Genomic DNA, 8,522 nt, shown 5'->3' on the forward strand with positions numbered 1-8,522 from the left:
GGAGCTAAATGGAAGTGGAGAGAACTAAAAGGTTGCGGTGCAAATGGGAGCGGCGCGAAATTGTAACGGAAACCAAGGTAGAAAAGAGAACTGAAAGGTTGCGGCCCAAATGGGAACAAAATAGAGTGAAATGGTAGAAAAAACGATCAGAATGGAGAGTACAGAAAGGTTGTGGCGCAAATGGGAGCGGTGCGGTGCGAAATGAGAGTGGAAAGAAATGGAGTGGAGAGAACTGAAAGGTTGCAGCGCAAACCAGAACGGAGCGGAATGAAACTGGAGCTGAAAGAAAGGAAAAGGAGAGAACAGAAATGTTGTGGCGCAATAGGAGTGGAGTGAATCAAAATAGGAGCGGAAACAAAGGGAGTGGAGAGTAATGAAAGGTTGCGGCTCAAATGGAAGTACCACAAAATGGGAATGGAAACAAAGTGAGAGGAGAGAACTGAAAGGTTGTGGCGCAAATGTGTACTGCGCAGAGCGAAATGGGAGTACAGACAACTGAAAGACTGTGGCGCAAATGGGAGAGGACTGGTGCCAAATGGGAGCGGAAACAAAGGGAGTGATGAGAAGTGAAATGTTCCGTCAAGAATGGGAGCAGTGCAAAATGGGTGTGGAGAGAAGTGAAATGTTCCGTCGAGAATGGGAGCAGTGCAAAATGGGAGAGGAGAGAAGTGAAAGGTAGTGGTGTAAATGGGAGCAAAACTAAGAGCAAATGGGATCGGAAACAGAGTGGAGAGCACTGAAAAGTTGCAGTGCAAATGGGAGAAGAGTGAATTGGGAGTGGAAACAATGAAACTGGAGGGATTTGAAGTGTTCCGGCACAAATGAAAGAAAAATGGGAGTGGAGAGAAGTAAAAGGCTGTGGCGCAAATAGGAGCAACGCGGAGAGAAATGGGAGTGCAGAGAACAGAAAGGTTGCAGCGCAAATGGGAGCGGAGTGGTAAGAAATGGGAGCTGAAACAAAGGGACTGGAGAACAGAGAAATGTAGCGGTGCAAATAGAAGCGGAGTGGAGCAAAATAAAGCGGAAACAAAGAGAGAGGAGAGAAATTAAAGGTTGAGAAGCAGATGGAAGCAGAGTGAAACAGGTGCGGAAATGAAAGAAATGGAGAGTACTGAAAGGTTGTGGCACAAATGGGAGCGGAGCAGAGCAAAATGGGAGCGTAATGAAAGTATGTGGAGAGAACTGAAAAGTTTCAAAGCAAATTGGAGCAGAGCTGAACGAAATGGGTGCAGAAAGAAATGGACTGGAGAGAACAGAAATGTAGCAGTGCAAATAGGAGCGCAGTGGAGCTAAATAGAAGCGAAGACAAAGGGAGCGGAGAGAAATGAAAGGTGGCGGAACTAATTAAAGCTGTGCAAAATGGGAGCAGAAAAAAAGGGAGAGGTGAGAAATGAAGGGTTGAGGCGGAATTGGAGCGAAGCAGAGCGAAATGGGAGCAGAAAGAAATGGAATGGAGAGATCTGAAAGGTTGCAGCGCAAATGGGAGTGGAGCGGAACGAAATGAGGGCTGAAACAAAAGGAATGGAGAGAAAAGAAATGTTTTGGTGCAAAAAGGAGAGAAGTGGAGCAAAAAAGGAGCGGAAACAAAGGGAATGGAGAGAAAAGAAAGGTTCGGCGCAAATGGGAGCAGAGCGAAATGGGAGGAAAAAAAAGGGAGAGGAGAGAACTGAAAGGTTGAGGCGCAAATGATAGTAAAAAAGAGTGAAATGGGATAGGAAATGAAAGGATTGGAGAGCACTGAAAGATTGTGGCTCAAGTGGGAACAGAGCGGAATGAAATGGGAACATAAACAAAGGGAGTGGTGAGAAATGAAAGGTTGCAGCGCAAGTCTTAGCAGAGTGAAATGGGAGGGGAAAAAAAGAGGAAAGAGAGAACTGAAAGATTGTGGCACAAATGGGAACAGTGCAGAGTAAAATGGGAGCGGAATGAAGTTGGAGTGGAAACAAAGGGAAAGCAGAGAACAGAAAAGTTGTTGCGCAATAGGAGCGCAGTGAAACAAAATAGGAGAGGAAACAATGGGAGTGGAGAGTAATGAAAGGTTGCGGCGCAAATGGGAGCAGCATGAAATGGGAGTGGAAACAAAGTGAGAGGAGAGAACTGAAAGGTTGTGGCGCAAATGGGAGCGGCACAGTGCGAAATGGGAGTGCAGAGAACTGAAAGACTGCAGGGCAAATGGGAGCAGAGTGGTGCCAAATGGGAGCGGAAACAAATGGAGTGGAGAGAAGTGAAATGTTCCAGAGAGAATGGGAACAGTGCTAAATGGGAGTAGGGAGTAATGAAAGGTAGCGGCACAAATGGGAGCAAAACGGAGCGCAAATGGGAGCAGAAAAAAAGAGAGTGGATAGAACTGAAAAGTTGCGGTGCAAATGGGAACGGAATGAAATTGGAACAGAAACAAAGGGATTGGAGAGAACTGAAGGGTTGCAAAGCAAAAGGGAGCGGAGCGGAGTGAAATGGGAGTGTAAATAAAGGGACAAGAGGGAACTGAAATGTTGCGGCATAAATAATAGCGGAGTGGAGGGACATGGGAGCGGAAACAAAGGGAGTGCAGAGAACTGAAATGTTCCGGCACAAGTGGAATGATATGGGAGTGGAGAGAAATGAAACGTTGCGGTGCAAACAGGAGCGGCGCAAAGTGAAATGGGAGTCGAAACAAAGGGAGTAGAGAGAAATGAAAGGTTGCGGCACAAATGTTAGCAGAGCGAAATGGGAGGGGAAACAAATAGGGAAGAGAGAACTGCAAGATTGCGGCACAAATAAGAGCGGAGCGGAACGAAAAGGGAGCTCAAACAAAGGGACTGGAGAGAACAGAAATGTAGCGGTGCAAATAGAAGCGGAGTGGAGCGAAATAGGAGCAGAAACAAAGAGAGAGGAGAGAAATGAAGGTTGCAGCGCAAATGGGAGCGCAAAATGGAAGCAGAAATGAAAGGAATGGAGAGTACTGAAAGGTTTTGGCACAAATGGAAGCTGAGCAATGCAAAATGGGAGCGGAAAGAAATTAAGTGCAGAGAACTGAAAAGTTGCAGGGCAAATTGTAGCAGAGCAGAATGAAATGGGAGTGGAGAGAACTAAAAGGATGCAGCGCCAATGGGAGCAATAAAGGGAGTGAAATGGTAGAGGAAATGATCGCAATGGAAAGTACTGAAAGGTTGTCACAGAAATGGGAGCAAGGTGGAGTGAAATGGGAGCAGAAAGAAAGGGAGTGGAGAGAACTGAAAGGTTGCGGTGCAAATGGGAGAGAAATGATAATGGAGCAGATACAAAGGGTGTGGAGAGAACTGAGTTTTGCGGAGCAAATGGAAGCGGAAACAAAGGGTCTGGAAAGAACAGAAATGTTGAGGTTAAAATAGGAGCGGAATGTAGTGAAATGTGAATTGAAACAAGGTGAGTGGAGTGAAGTGAAATGTTCCGGAGCAAATGGGAGCGTAATGGGAGTGGAGAGAACTGAAAGGTTGCGGCGCAATTGGGAGCAGAGCGAAATTGGAACGGAAAAAAAGGGAGAGGAGTCCATTACCCAATATCCATTACCCACCCGGTGCACCCAGGTCCCTGCGCAAAAACGGTTCCATGGAGGGGTTTGCCCTTTCCAGAGGCTGGAAGGACCCACACCGCTTTTCCCAACATGCTCCTTACATGTACCACAGGGACCTTATCTCCCTCTATGGTCTGTAGGGAGCTGGACTGTGTAGGACCCTCTCGGTTGACTGATCCCCTAGTGTTGATCAACCAGATGGCTTCTGCCAGGTACTTCTCCCAGTGCTTAAATGTTCTGCCACCCATTGCTCTCAACGTGGTTTTTAACAATCCATTGTAGCGCTTGATCTTACCAGCAGCTGGTGCATGGTAGGGGATATGGTAGATCCATTCAATGCTGTGTTCTTTGGCCCAGATATCCACAAGAGAATTTTTGAAATGGGTCCCATTATCGGACTCAATTCTCTCTGGAGTGCCATGTCACCATAGGACTTGTTTCTCGAGCCCTAAGATGGTGTTTCGGGCGGTAGCATGGGGTACTGCGTATGTCTCAAGCCACCCAGTGGTCGCCTCCACCATGGTGAGCACATAACGCTTACTATCGCGAGTTCGTGGCAAGGTGATATAATCAACCTGCCACGCCTCCCCATATTTATACTTTTCCCATCGCCCTTCCTGCCAGAGAGGTTTCATTCTCTTGGCCTGTTTAATTATGGCACATGTATCACAGTCATGGATAACCTGTGCAACAGCATCCATAGTTAAGTCCACCCCTCGGTCTCTAGCCCACTTATAGGTTGCATCTCTTCCTTGATGGCCTGAGGTCTCATGGGCCCACCGAGCTAAAAATAGCTCTCCTTTGTTCTGCCAGTCCAAATCTATCTGAGACACCTCAATTTTGGCAGCTCGATCTACCTGATGGTTATTTTTCTGCTCTTCAGTAGCTCGATTCTTGGGCACATGAGCATCTACATGGCGCACCTTTACACCCAACCTTTTTGTTCGGGCAGCAATGTCTTTCCACAGTTCAGCAGCCCAAATAGGTTTACCCTTCCGTTGCCAGTTGTCCTGTTCCCACTGCTGCAACCACCCCCATAAAGGATTTGCCACCATCCAAGAGTCAGTATAAAGATATAGCAAGGGCCACCTCTCACGTTCAGCCACATCTATGGCCAGCTGGACAGCCTTTACCTCCACAAATTGGCTTGACTCTCCTTCTCCTTCAGTGGCTTCTGCAACTCATCGTGTGGGGCTCCACACAGCAGCCTTCCATCTGCGATGCTTCCCAACGATATGACACGATCCATCTGTGAAGAGGGCATACGTCTTTTCATTCTATGGTAGTTCATTATATGGTGGGGCCTCTTTAGCACGTGGTATCTGCTCTGATGGGGATGTTCCAAATTTCTTACCTTCAGGCCAGTCCATGATCACCTCCAGGATTCCTGGACGGTTGAGGTTCCCCATCCGAGCTCCCTGTGTAATCAGTGCTATCCATTTACTCCAGGTGGCATCGGTAGCATGATGGGTGGGGGGAACCTTTCCTTTGAACATCCAGTTCAGCACTGGCAGTCGAGGTGCCAGGAGGAGTTGTATCTCAGTACCATTTACTTCAGAGGCAGCCCAAACCCCCTCATATGCTACCTAAATCTCCTTCTCAGTTGGAGTGTAGCACTCCTCTGAACCCCTCTATGCTCTGCTCCAAAATCCAAGGGGTCGGCCTTGGGTCGCCCCAGTGGCTCTTTGCCACAGACTCCAAGTGGGACCGTTCTCTCCAGCAGCAGTGTAGAGGATGTTTTTTACATCCTGTCCCAACCGTACTGGCCCCAAGGCCACGGCACGGGCTATCTCCTGCTTTATTTTCTCAAAAGCCTGCTGCTGTTCAGGACTCCATGCAAAATTATTCTTTTTTTGAGTCACTTAATAGAGGGGGCTTACTATGAGGCTGTAGTTTGGGATGTGCATCCTCCAAAAACCTACTACACCCAGAAAAGACTGTGTCTCTTTCTTGCTAGTGGGTGGTGACATACTGGTGATTTTGTCAATCACATCTCCTGGAATGTGACAACGTCCATCTTGCCATTTTACTCCTAGGAACTGAATTTCTTGGGCAGGTCCCTTCACTTTGTTCCGGTTAATAGCAAAACCAGTCCCCAGAAGAATTTGGATTATTCGTTCCCCTTTTTTAAAAACTTCCACTGCTGTATCACCCCACACAACAATGTCATCAATGTACTGGAGGTGCTCATGTGCCCCACCTTGTTCCAGTGTAGTTTGAATCAGCCCATGGCAAATGGTTAGGCTGTGTTTCCACCCCTGGGGCAAACAGTTACAGGTGTACTGAACGCCTCTCCAGGTGAAAGCCAACTGTGTTCTGCACTCTGTGGCCAAAGGAATAGAAAAGAATGCATTGGCAATGTCAATGGTGGCATACCACTTGGCTGTTTTTGACTCCAGTTCATACTGGAGTTGTAACATGTCTGGTACAGCAGCACTCAGAGGAGGTGTGTCTTCATTCAGGCCCCGGTAATCTACCGTCAGCCTCCATTCTCCACTGGCTTTATGCACCGGCCATATGGGGTTGTTAAAAGGGGAGTGAGTGTTGCTGATCACTCCCTGGCTCTCTAGCTGATGAATCAGGTTATGAATGGAGAGCAAGGAATCCCTGTTGGTGCGGTACTGCCGTCTGTGGACTGTTTTTGTAGCAATAGGTACCTGCTGCTCTTTCACTTTCAGTACCCCCACAACAGATGGATCTTCTGACAGGCCAGGTAAAATAGACAGCTGCTGAATGTTGTCTGCATCTACAGCAGCTATTCCAAAAGCCCATCGGTATCCCTTTGGGATCCTTGAAATGTCCCCTTCTGAGATAGTCAATACCGAGTATGCATGGAGACCCCTGTCCAGTCACTATGGGATGCTTCTGCCAGGTTTTACCGGTGAGGCTTATTTCTGCCTCCAACACAGACAGTTCCTGAGAACCCCCGTCACTCCAGAAATATGAATCAATTTTTTCCCTTTATAACTCGAGGGCATCAGAGCACACTGTGCACCAGTGTCCACCAGTGCCTTATATATTTGTGGCTCTAATGTGCCAGGCCATCTAATCCACACAGTCCAATTACACTCTATTATCCCTCTCCCTCCTCTGACTGAGGGCAGGGCCCCTCTATTGGTTACCTGTAGTGACAGGAAAAACTTCACTGGTCGTTGGTCTGTGTTGTAATTCTCTCAGCCGTGCTCGCAGTGCAGGAGTGGGTTTTTTATGCCTCCTCTCCGTTTTCTCGTAAGAAGCTTTACATGGCCACACGTGACATGATGTTACTGCTGTCATTTGCTCGTGCAGAGAGGCGGTGGCCTTTGGTGGCCAAGACTTTCAACAGTTTGATCAATTGCTTCATCAGATTCTTTGGGTCATGCTCATCTTCATCAGGTGTTTCCAATACTGACACAGGTTCATCCCTATTCATCAGTAATGACAGTTCCTCCAGTATAGTTTCCTGTGTCTTCTTTATCTCACCTACTTCTTCTGCTACTACAGCTGCAATGGAAGCACGTGATGGTGGAAACTGTTGTTAAAAGTTTTGGAGTGTAATAGTCAGTTCATAAACTGGGAGTCTTCTTTCTTGACCCTCGAATCTATGGAACATTGCTACCAGTGTACTTGCGTACCTCTCTGGTGCTGTTTTTGAGAGCTTACGATATACATCAGGTGTACACCTTACTCTATCAGGATCACGGTCCTTGTGTGGATTGTTAGGGACGAAACTGGGATCATACAGCATCTCTACTACGGCTGTTTCTCTCAAAAATTGGATGCCTTTCTCCACAGTGTTCCATCTTTCCACTTTAGGCTCCAGATAATCTTTGTAAGGGTATCTATCCTTTACAGCCACTAGTACTCGTTCCCAGAGGGTAGCGACTCCATTCAGACATCTGCCAATTCCTCTGTCGATAGCTGGGTCTCAAGCAATGCTTCCCAGTTGGCGGGCTTCGCTGCCATCTAGGGACATGCTGCTGGCACCGTTGTCCCAACACCGCAGCAACCAGCTGACAAGAGATTCACCTGAGCGCCGTACAAACTCCTTTCTTGAACCTTGGATTTCAGTCATCTTTAGGGGCCGACGAGTAGTGTTAACAGTGACTTCATCATCATCGCTGTCTTGTCCATGTCTCTCACTTTTCTTAGTGGCCTTTCTAGGTGGTGGTAATGGTTGTGGCGGTGGTGCTGAGGAGGGCCCCTCGCCTGGATCCTCCTCTTCTTTCTCTGCTTCTTCTTCTTTCCGTTCTATGCGCAAGGACGTCCTTGTCCATTTCTGGCCTTCCACAGGGGCAACTGACACTGATGCCGGTGCTTCCTGTGATTGGTCAGGTCTAACTTCAAGGTTTTCATTTTTGCTTTGGACCTTGGTTTGGAAACCATTTCTCTCCAGAATATCAATTATAGCTCGATAAGCACAAGCCAGACCCCAAACAATACATTCCTTCTCAGATCGTCCTGAGTCACATGACTCCTTACCTAAACACTCACTGAATTTCTCAGGATCCCACAGGTGCTTAAGATCAAAACTGCATAACACCGGGAGTCCCCACGCTTCTAATTTATTTCCTAATTTTTTCCACCTTCCCTGCCATTCAACACTCTCTGGTTTTGAGGAAAGCTTCCTCCACATGATGTAAATTACTGTTGCAGAGAGTGCATTCAGAAAACCAGATAACACAACTACCAAAACTGCCAGGCTGACATCCTTAATATAGGTAAAGACCTGAAAAGAGTAACTGGAAACCAATCCAAATGCCGCATAATCTGTCACGTTAGCCAGGGTGTTTAGGCAGGAGGTATGTAACCCCCTCATCACACTAAAGTTGCTGTATGCACACATTACTCCGGAGCTGAACATGAGGAACTTTAAAAAAAAGACGCCTGCATGCTAAAAGGTACATGAAAAACCTTAGTCCACTTAGCACCAGATTTTCAATGGAGTACCAATACTTCACTGCCCGCATTCTCCACCAATAATTGTCACGGTGTTATCCGTGACAGTGAC

Source organism: Cyrtonyx montezumae, unplaced genomic scaffold (assembly GCF_038088225.1).
Source record: "Cyrtonyx montezumae isolate F1298 unplaced genomic scaffold, pur_monq_1.0 scaffold_28, whole genome shotgun sequence".
In the NCBI taxonomy this organism is placed as follows: Eukaryota; Metazoa; Chordata; class Aves; order Galliformes; family Odontophoridae; genus Cyrtonyx; species Cyrtonyx montezumae.